The sequence below is a fragment of the Prorops nasuta genome, unplaced genomic scaffold, assembly GCF_024137725.1.
Source record: "Prorops nasuta isolate Cenicafe-Biocafe unplaced genomic scaffold, Cenicafe_Pnas_1.2 PNAS00005, whole genome shotgun sequence".
NCBI lineage: Eukaryota > Metazoa > Arthropoda > Insecta > Hymenoptera > Bethylidae > Prorops > Prorops nasuta.
The window spans coordinates 1008347-1020303 of record NW_027116802.1 but is presented as its reverse complement, the minus strand read 5'-3'; positions in this window follow the sequence as shown (position 1 = coordinate 1020303).

Below are 11957 nucleotides of genomic sequence, written 5' to 3'. Positions count from 1 at the left end.
ATAGATATAAGTATCATGAGTTAAGCTTGCAATTTGTAAAATATTAACTGAATTTCTCTGTTTCAGATGATTGAATAAAATATATATAAGCTTCTCTATCATTTATATATATATTTTATGTATATATGTTTAATTATAAGTTTAATTGTAAAAAAAAAAATCATTTTACATATTTGTATAAATTTATGTATATATATAAATAAATTCCATCTGGCAGGCACATGCAACTCTTCTACCAATTGTTTCTTCTCCTCACTTCCAATGACTATTCCACTACGTATTATGTTTACACTAGCTCATCAATCACTGACGGTAATATAAGTTTCTTTAGAGCATAATTCCAATCATTTTCTCTTTTCTTCTCATTGGCAGTCGTGATTTCCTCTTTTTGGTGCTCATTAGAGATATAATTTGCAACAATTTTCAATCTACCATACATATCTTTCCGTAATGCCTCAACTTTTCGATCCAATTTATTTTCAATATAATCGACTTTATCATTCAATTGATTAATTCATTCACTAATATCATTAATTTTTTCATCAATTTCATCAATTTCATCAGTTTTTTTCAACAGATTTGTAACTTTTTCCTCAAAGCGGTTACATTTTAGGTAATAGTGAGTTAGCTTTTCACTGTATTCAAACAATTCCCTCATTAAGCTATCACGTACAGTCATCGAATTACGTAACAGAGCAGCCATATTCACAGCACTTGTCTCATCAGTAACATCACATTCTAAGTTTGAAATTATTTTCTTGTTAGCGTTAAATGCATTAATTTTTTTATCAAACTTTAATGTATAATTGTCAATTTTGTGGGAATAATTTCTCACTTTACCTGTATTGATACCAGATCCAAATTTATTTATCGACATAGTGAAGTAGCACGTTGAACTGAGAAAATCTTGAAACTGCACAATCTCTTTTATAAGATACCTAGGTTTAGTAAGAGCTAGGACTTAATGAGTTGTCCTATTAAAATATTAATACAATGGAGAGCTTCCATGCAAAGGGTGAACCTGACCTGGGGTGCAGTAAGAGCTAGGACTAAATAAGTTGTCCTAGCAAAAATGTTAATATTCCTGAAATTTATGTTAACTTGTTATTCTCCCCAATAGGGGAGACTATTAAAATTGTATCCTTTCATTTAAAGGATATTTTGTGATCCGTTGCATAGGTTTAGTTAAAACCATGCAAAGTTATAATTCCATGCTCGATGGAAAGTTAATTCCTTGCACGATATCAGCAACTTATCACAATAGCTATCTACAATTTAACTAACGATAAAAGGGGAGTTTGCGGTAGTCACCTAGCGGCAATTACTGGTACTATCAATTAAATTGAACTAGTTCACCCGTGTGTGTAATTACGTAATATTAAAATACCATTAGCGCGAAAGAAGATTAAGGAAGGCAGTCACCTAGCGGTGACTACTGAAAGTAGCTATTAACTCAAGCTAGTTTATCTGTGTAGCAGAGTTGGAAATAGTTAGGCTACGTAAGGTAACTAACCATCGACTTCGAAGGGTGAAAAAACTTTCCCTCAACTAGGGTCCCCGTAGGATAACTAACCAACGGTACCATAGGGTGAAAAATACCCCCTCCCTAACCAAACTCGGTCCCACTATAAGACCTTCCAATTTTGACATAGGGTGAAAAATACCCCCTCCCTCCGTAACCAAACTAGATCCCACTATAAGACCCTTTCCTTCCTCATCCCCACCACTACCATACTAAGAGAGTCTTATCCCCACCCATCCCCCTTCCACACCACAAGACAGCTACCCCCACTCCCTGTCATCGGAACCGCATTGCTACACTACTCATATTATTTACAATAAATTATATTTTCTTTTATAATTGTAGACAGAATTATAATATATAAACATTTATTTAGCAAAATGACGTATTTTAAGCTTTTTAATGTCTTCACGTAACCAATCACAAGCTTTAATATGATATATAAGATAAGAGGTGAGATTGCAAACTATTGTCAGAGAATCAACCAATTAACTTTGCTGTTTAAGATAATCCTGGACAATAATAATTGCAATATCTGTAAACATGTCACTATGGAACACGTATAGAAGAGCATGATCTGGAAAAAGACAAGGTAACGTTGAAAGACGTAAGTCCGAACACCAAATTGCCGACTCATAATATGCACACTTTGCAGAGCAGCTCTCCGTTCAGTGGCGTTACTCCGGCGGCGCGGTGCCCCGTTCGGTGGTGTTGTTCTAACGGAGGGGAATGCCGTAATGAAAGCGTTAACTTTTACGGCGCGCGGTTATTATATCAAGAGACACGGTAGTGTCTCGACGGCAAGTGCATAAAAGTAGAAAAAGTCATGCCTATACCGCCGTCGAGGCATTACTCTCTTATACAGCTAGATAAGGCGTCCCAATTTTCAAACCGATTTTTCTCCGTGAATAATCCATTGCCATTATTTAAGTAAAGCTTTTTTTAAAATGGTTTTGAAAAAACTTTCATTTGCGCCTAAGAACATCAAAATCGGTTCACGCAGTCCAGAGATCTCATACTCTGTTAGCTATATGTATATATATCGAAAATAAAATTTTCCTTCAAAATTTTCTTCTTCTCCAGCCAGAATATATGTCTCGGGCTGAAGTTGATCGCTAAGAAAAATGACGTCATTTTCACAACGCTTCCAACATAATATACTCAACGATCAAACTATATGGTTGTGAACTGTCAATTCGACGACTATATTGAACTGTGTAAATTGTAATGTGAGGTTATTTTTATTTAATGCAGTGAGGTTATTCATCGTGTTGCGATATTGCATCTGTTAATTTCTACAATCACAAATAATTCAATTAACAGTGACTGAAGGATTCGCGAATTAGATAAGTATAACAATATATTTTACAATACAGGATGTAGTATACTTTGTGGTACTTTGTGGTATTTCTTTTTCAGATTAAATTAAGACAGAACATTTTCATATTCATTGATGAGGATAGAGCTGACTGGATTAAATAAGATTAATATTTACAACTCTGTGCCTATGAGAAGTATACTTTCAACATTAATGTGCATCGGTCATTATCAGGAGGATATTAATTGAAAGAAATTGTTAAGGTAATCATATGCTAAACTTTCAGGTATTGAAATCATTAATCAAATGCATGTTTTGCTTTTTGTTTTCTTTAAACTGATATTGATTGTAACTATCCGATAGGTTATATCAAGAGACACGGTAGTGTCTCGACGGCAAGTACATAAAAGTAGAAAAAGTCATGCCTATACCGCCGTCGAGGCACTACTCTCTTATACATCTAGTTGAGGCGTCCCAATTTTCAAACCGATTTTTCTCCGTGAATAATCCATTGCCATTATTTAAGTAAAGCTTTTTTTAAAATGGTTTTGAAAAAACTTTCATTTGCGCCTAAGAACATCAAAATCGGTTCACGCAGTCCAGAGATCTCATACTCTGTTAGCTATATGTATATATATCGAAAATAAAATTTTCCTTCAAAATTTTCTTCTTCTCCAGCCAGAATATATGTCTCGGGCTGAAGTTGATCGCTAAGAAAAATGACGTCATTTTCACAACGCTTCCAACATAATATACTCAACGATCAAACTATATGGTTGTGAACTGTCAATTCGACGACTATATTGAACTGTGTAAATTGTAATGTGAGGTTATTTTTATTTAATGCAGTGAGGTTATTCATCGTGTTGCGATATTGCATCTGTTAATTTCTACAATCACAAATAATTCAATTAACAGTGACTGAAGGATTCGCGAATTAGATAAGTATAACAATATATTTTACAATACAGGATGTAGTATACTTTGTGGTACTTTGTGGTATTTCTTTTTCAGATTAAATTAAGACAGAACATTTTCATATTCATTGATGAGGATAGAGCTGACTGGATTAAATAAGATTAATATTTACAACTCTGTGCCTATGAGAAGTATACTTTCAACATTAATGTGCATCGGTCATTATCAGGAGGATATTAATTGAAAGAAATTGTTAAGGTAATCATATGCTAAACTTTCAGGTATTGAAATCATTAATCAAATGCATGTTTTGCTTTTTGTTTTCTTTAAACTGATATTGATTGTAACTATCCGATAGGTTATATCAAGAGACACGGTAGTGTCTCGACGGCAAGTACTTAAAAGTAGAAAAAGTCATGCCTATACCGCCGTCGAGGCACTACTCTCTTATACAGCTAGTTGAGGCGTCCCAATTTTCAAACCGATTTTTCTCCGTGAATAATCCATTGCCATTATTTAAGTAAAGTTTTTTTTAAAATGGTTTTGAAAAAGCTTTCATTTGCGCCTAAGAACATCAAAATCGGTTCACGCAATCCAGAGATCTCATACTCTGTTAGCTATATATATATCGAAAATAAAATTTTCCTTCATAATCTTCTTCTCCAACCAGAATGTATGTCTCGGGCTGAAGTTGGTCGCTAAGAAAAATGACGTCATTTTCACAACGCTTCCAACATAATATACTCAACGACCAAATTATATGGTTGTGAACTGTCAATTCGGCGACTATATTGAACTGTGTAAATTGTAATGTGAGGTTATTTTTATTTAATGCAGTGAGATTATTCATCGTGTTGCGATATTGCATCTGTTAATTTCTACAATCACAAATAATTCAATTATTAGTGACTGAAGGATTCGCGAATTAGATAAGTATAACAATATATTTTACAATACGGGATGTAGTATACTTTGTGGTATTTCTTTTTCAGATTAAATTAAGACAGAACATTTTCATATTCTTTGATGAGGATAGAGCTGACTGGATTAAATAAGATTAATATTTACAACTCTGTGCCAATGAGAAGCATACTTTCAACATTAATGTGCATCGGTCATTATCAGGAGGATATTAATTGAAAGAAATTGTTAAGGTATTTAATAATCATATGCTAAACTTTCGGGTATTGAAATCATAAATCAAATGCATGTTTTGCTTCTTGTTTTCTTTAAAGTGATATTGATTGTAACTATCCGATAGGTTATATCATATATATATGAACAAATATTTCAGATTAAATTATGGCAATGCTTATTTGAAAGATATGAAACATTCCAAAGAATATTCATTTACGTAAAATACAAGTTGACCAGTATTTGGATTTGAACAAATTATACGATAGTAGATGTTTACAAAAGATGCGAAGACAACCAAATATTACAGAAGTTAGGTCAACAAGCAATAAAGAAAATGGAGATGGAGCAAAATCAAATAGTGTTAAGTAACTGAGATGTTTCATGTTCCTTCAAATATTTATTTTATTTGAAGATTAAGATTGTTAAATGATGAATTTGATTTCAGGCTTACTCATAGTGTTATCATTTAGTATTTTACAGTCACTGTGCAAGTGTATTATAACAAATAGTAATACTTGTGCTTTGACTTAAATACATTTGATACAATTGAACTAAAAATCCAAGGAGGAAGGTTCGCCCATATAATGACTGATGGAGTTGAATAAAAAATTGGACTATTCACTCCTGCATTTTCTGAGACTTGAAACAGGCCAAGATCAAAGCTTTGAAAGATTGGCAAAGTAAGAAATGGCCAATATTCACAAAAAAGTAATCCATTGCTCAGCCATGAATTAAGGATAGGATTCATTGGATGAAATTATGTCAAATTGAGTTAATAACTGCTGATTATTTTCCTCCATTACCTATGCAAGTATTCTAGGCCAGAGGCAGTATACTGGTCATTGGTATGGATAAAAAAATGCACGTTTATTCTCAATGGATAAAATCTCCGACAAAAATTAATTGTTTCGGCTACGTTTTGCAGCACCAGTTATCCGACCAGTTTGAAAAGTGTTTAGAAATTTGTGAAACGTACATATGAGGACTCTGGCACAGGAAATGTTATAAGGACCACTCACCAATGTAATTCCCATGCGACCTTTGTCAAGAGTTAGCAGCATAAACGGATCAATGAATAGTGCTGAAAAGAAACGGAGTATGCAAAACGACAATGACAACTTCGACTATATGCTTGATTCTAGCTTATTCGAAGCTTTACGAATTGCTTGTCCAGTCTTGCCCCTGTATCACCCAAGTAGCTGATGGAGTTACTGAAAGTTTGGCAAAGTCAGATGTTGGTAAAAAGTCAAGTTTGATAAACAAATGAAATGATTCATGTTTTTGTTTACAATATTATTTTCTTTGAATATTGAGATTGTTAAATGATGAATTTGATTTTAGGTTTCCTGGTAGTGTCGTCATTTAGTATTTTATTATCACTGTACAAGTCTATTACAGAAAATAGTATACTTGTGCTTTGACTTAAATACATTTGGTACAATTGAACTAAAAATCCAAGGAGGAAGGTTCGCACATATAATGACTGATGGAGTTGAATGAAAAATTGGACTATTCACTCCTGCATTTTCTGAGACTTGAAACAGGCCAAGATGAAGGCTTTGAAAGATTGGCAAAGTAAGAAATGGCCAATATTCACAAAAAAGTCATCCATTGCTCAGCTATGATTTAAGGATGGGATTCATTGGATGAAATTATATAAAGTTGAGTTAATAACTGCTGATTATTTTCCTCCATTACCTATGCAAGTATTCTAGGCCAGAGGCAGTATACTAGTCATTGGTATGGATAAAAAAATGCACGTTTATTCTCAATGAGAAAAATCTCAGACAAAAATTAATTGTTTCGACTCCGTTTTGCAGCACCAGTTATCCGATCAGTTTGAAAAGTGTTTAGATATTTGTGAAATGTACATATGAGGACTCTGGCACAGGAAATCTTATAAGGACCACTCATCAATGTAATTTCCATGCGACCTTTGTCAAGAGTTAGCAGCATAAACGGATCAATGAATAGTGCTGAAAAGAAACGGAGTATGCAAAACGACAATGCCAACTTCGACCATATGCTTGATTCTAGCTTATTCGAAGCTTTACGAATTGCTTGTCCAGTCTTGCCCCTGTATCACCCAAGTAGCTGATGGAGTTACTGAACTTTGGCAAAGTCAGATGTTAGTAAAAAGTCAAGTGTTGACAAACAAATGAAATGATTCATTTTTTTGTTTAAAATATTATTTTCATTGAATATTGAGATTGTTAAATGATGAATTTGATTTTAGGTTTCCTGGTAGTGTCGTCATTTAGTATTTTATAGTCACTGTACAAGTCTATTACAGAAAATAATAATACTTATGCTTTGACTTAAATACATTTGGTGCAATTGAACTAAAAATCCAAGGAGGAATGTTCGCACATATAATGACTGATGGAGTTGAATAAAAAATTGGACTATTCACTCCTGCATTTTCTGAGACTTGAAACAGGCCAAGATCAAAGCTTTGAAAGATTGGCAAAGTAAGAAATGGCCAATATTCAGAAAAACGTCATCTATTGCTCAGCCATAATTTAAGGATGAAATTCATTAGATGAAATTCTGTAAAATTGAGTTAGTAACTGCTGATTGTTTTCCTCTGTTACTTATGCTAGTATTCTAGACCAAAGGCAGTATACTGGTCATTGGTATGGATGAAAAAATGCACGTTTATTCTCAATTGAAACTCAGTCCAAAAATTAATGGTTTCCACTCCATTTTGCAGCACCAAAAATCCGACCAGTTTCAACTTTGTATAGAAATTAGCGAAACGAACATTTGAGGACTCTGGCACAGGAAATGTTATAAGGACGACTCGCCAATGTATCTCCTATATCACCTTTGTCAAGAATTAACAGCATAAATGTGATAGTAATTGGTGCTAAAAAGAAACGTGGTATGCAAAACGACATTGTCAGCTTTGAATATATGCTTGATTGTAGCTTATTCAAAGCTTTGCGAATTGCTTGTCCAGTCTAGCCCCAGTATCAACTCAAATAGTTGATGAAACTAGTGAAGTCTGGAAAGGTCAGATGGTGGTAAAAGTCAAATGTTGATAAACAGAAAATGTAAATTAATTAAAACATACATTTTACTTAATTATTTTTATATGTTGAAAGTATGTTTATTGAGTATGAAAAATTTAATCAAACTTTTATTATAGTGAAACTGAAAACATTAAACAAGTAGCCGGGGCATTAATTATGAAGTTCATTTATGCAGAATGCGTTACAAATATCAATAAATTCAATGTGTTGACTGTGATATTTTTTCAATATTAATATATATTATTTTATTAGTTAAGCGCTTCTGTTTGAAAAAATGAGAAGTGTGGAAATTTTCTTTAAATTCTGTAGAAAAATTAAAAGAATTATTTAATTTTTTAAATATTATACTCTTACAAAACGTTATGAAATCCCACAAAAAACAGACTTCGCCTGTAAAAAAAAGACGGCAAGTACATAAGCCATCTCGCATAAATAATATAGTAAAATTATCCAATTAAAAAAAGTAGTGAAATCCAAGTATTAGGCAAGTTTATTTTTTCACCTTAGCAAAAGTTAAATTTCTGAAAAAAAGAAAGGAACAAAAAAGTTGCTTGCCGGGCCCGTAATGTCTATGAACAGTGGGAAATGAATCGTGTGTGAGATTCAGCTATAGCGTAGTACAGCAAATTTCATGTTAAAATACAGAGTGAAGTTAGCCGAACCACAGACGATTCTATTTCTCACTGTGCATGGACATTACGGGCCCGGCAAGCAACTTTTTTGTTCCTTTCTTTTTTTCAAAAATTTAACTTTTGCTAAGGTGAAAAAATAAACTTGCCTAATATTTGGATTTCACTACTTTTTTTAATTGGATAATTTTACTATATTATTTATACGAGATGGCTTATGTACTTGCCGTTTTTTTTTACAGGCGAAGTCTGTTTTTTGTAGGATCATATATATACGAACAGATATTTCAGATTAAATTATGGCAATGCTTATTTGAAAGATATGAAACATTCCAAAGAATCTTCATTTACGTAAAATACAAGTTGACCAGTATTTGGATTTGAACAAATTATACGATAGTAGATGTTTACAAAAGATGCGAAGACAACCAAATATTACAGAAGTTAGGTCAACAAGCAATAAAGAAAATGGAGATGGGGCAAAATCAAATACTGGTAAGTAACTGAGATGCTTCATGTTGCTTCAAATATTTATTTTCTTTGAAGATTAAGATTGTTAAATGATGAATTTGATTTCAGGCTTACTCATAGTGTTATCATTTAGTATTTTACAGTCACTGTGGAAGTGTCTTATAGCAAATGGTAATACTTGTGCTTTGACATAAATACATTTGGTACAATAGAGTTAAAAATCCAAGGAAGAAGTTTCACTCACATACTGACTATTGGAGTTGAATCAACAACTGGGCTTTTCACTCCAGTACTCTGGTACTTGAAACAGGCAAAGATGAAAGCATGGAAAGATTGGCAAAGTAAGAATAAGCCAATATTCAAAAAACGTCATCAATTGCTCAGCCATAATTTAAGGATGAGGCTCATTGGATGAAATTCTGAAAAATTGAGTTAATAACTATTAATTGTTTTCCTCTGTTACCTATGCTAGTATTCTAGGCCAAAGGCAGTATACTGGTAATTGGTATGGATGAAAAAATGCAATGTTTATTCTCAATTGAAAGTCAGTCCAAAAATTAATGGTTTCTACTCCATTTTGTAGCACCAGAAGTCCGACCAGTTTCAACAGTGTATAGAAATTAGCGAAACGAACATCTGAGGACTCTGGCACAGGAAATGTTATAAGGATAGAACATACAGTGAATAAATTTGGGAAAATGAAAGCAGTATATCTAAAATAGAGGCTTCCATTGCATTAATTTGTGTATTTTCGAGTTTATATTGATGAAAAGAAAATACAAATGGCACTATTTTGCTTGAAAAAGAGCCCTGATTCATAGTTGATATTGGGAGTAACAGTTAAAAAAAAGAGATGAATTTCTAAGCAAATCCTTAAAAGTGAAGGGCTTGTAGATGATTTTGGGTATACAATTTTGGAATTAAAAATCACATACTTGATGAAAACTATAAGAAAATCATGTAGATGTGTAAATATAAAAGTAATTCAGGATTTCAATATTTCACATGTAATAGAGCATACGATGTGTAACTTCAGGAAACTGAAAGCAGTATACCTAAAAATCATAGGCTTCCATTACATTAACTGGTACATATTTTACAGTTTATATTAATGAAAAGAATATATAAATGTCACTAGTTTATCAGGGAAAGAGCCATAATGCAAAGGTGATAGTGAGAGCAACAACTAAGAAAAAGGTGGATTTAAAGGTAAATTTAGAAATAAATTTTTGAAAGCGAGAGGCTTTAAGGTGATTTTGGTTATAAGATGTTGAAAATATAATTCAAACAGTCATTGAATCCTATGTTAAATGCATCTAAAAGTGTAATTATGATAAGAACTCATCATTGTAGTATTTTGTATTTTACTTATTAGATTAATAAATTAATATCTCGAATTGAAGCGTTACATTATGGAACGATCACAACATTGGAAAATGTTTTGTAAGATTGAATTAGTTAAAACAATTTTTTAGTTTTAATTCCTATATTCTTACAAAACGTTATAAGATCCCACAAAAAACAAGCTTCGCTTGTAAAAAATGGACGGCAAGTACATAAGTCGTATCTAGCATGATTAATATATAATAATATAAAATATTTTAATTAAAAAAAATAGTGAAATCCAAATGTTAGCAAAGTATAAATTTTTACCATGGCGAAAATTGAAATTTGGAAAACAGTAAATAGCAATACAAAAATGACTTGCCGGGCCCGTAATATCCATGTGTAACTCGTTATCTTGCTATATAAGCGTTGCTTCTCGTAAGTTATAAATGTGGCTATTTAATACGACTGCACACAACGGGCCCGGCAAGTAATTTTTGTATTGCTATTTACTTTTTTCCAAATTTCAATTTTCGCCATGGTAAAAATTTATACTTGCCTAACATTTGGATTTCACTATTTTTTTTAATTAAAATATTTTATATTATTATATATTAATCATGCTAGATACGACTTATTTACTTGCCGTCCATTTTTTACAAGCGAAGCTTGTTTCTTGTGGAATATGTATAGCTTTAGCCCAATTTTTTTTAAGTGTGTAAACAACAGTGAAACCCTTGAAGAACGTACGAAGATTTGCTTTTGCTTTATAAATGGCGGACGATAAAACAAGGATTATACTGGATTCGTGGGGTTTCATTGGCCTAATTGATCAATTTAAAGGTATGTAACTTAAGCAATATTAAAAAATAAATTATTTTTATGCGTATATTTATTTAAAATACAGAATTTAAGAAAATCCGCATATTCTTCTATAAAACTAAGGTGAAAATCCGAATACACGTGCAATATATATAACTTAGTCATTTTTCGTAAATTAAATACTAACCAGTTGAGTAGTAGAAAGTATTTTTATTTGCAAATTCAATCGTTATAATTAATCAAATCCACTTCTATACTTTTTTATACAAATATAATAGAGCTGGTGATTTTATCATTGAAATAGTATATAAATAAAAGAAAATGTAAAAATAGCTGAAAGTTTATAAGAAAACACTAAATAATTGAAAATTGTTTTAAATTTCTTTTCTCGATTCATTAACGTACTGCAGATTCTATATTTCTGCTTTTACTATTCGGTGAATTATCTATCCTTAGTCATAATAAGAAAATTAATAATTTATTTAGCACAGAAGAGTACGTATGTAGTTTTTGTGTGCATACACTGGTTATACATTTAAAAGAAAGATTTTACTTTTTTACTTATTGCTTTTTTGAAGACAGTAAAGATAAGAATTGTAATAATTCAATATTGTGCAAGTATATACGCAATCAGTTATGAAATAAGATGAAAGCAATTGCTACGGTAGAGTATATTTAATTAACTTAGTTTTTTAGATCTATGCAAACTGTTTTCTATTTAATCTGCATGCTAGTATATTAATATCTAAAATCTAAATTTATAGATCATGGTATAGATG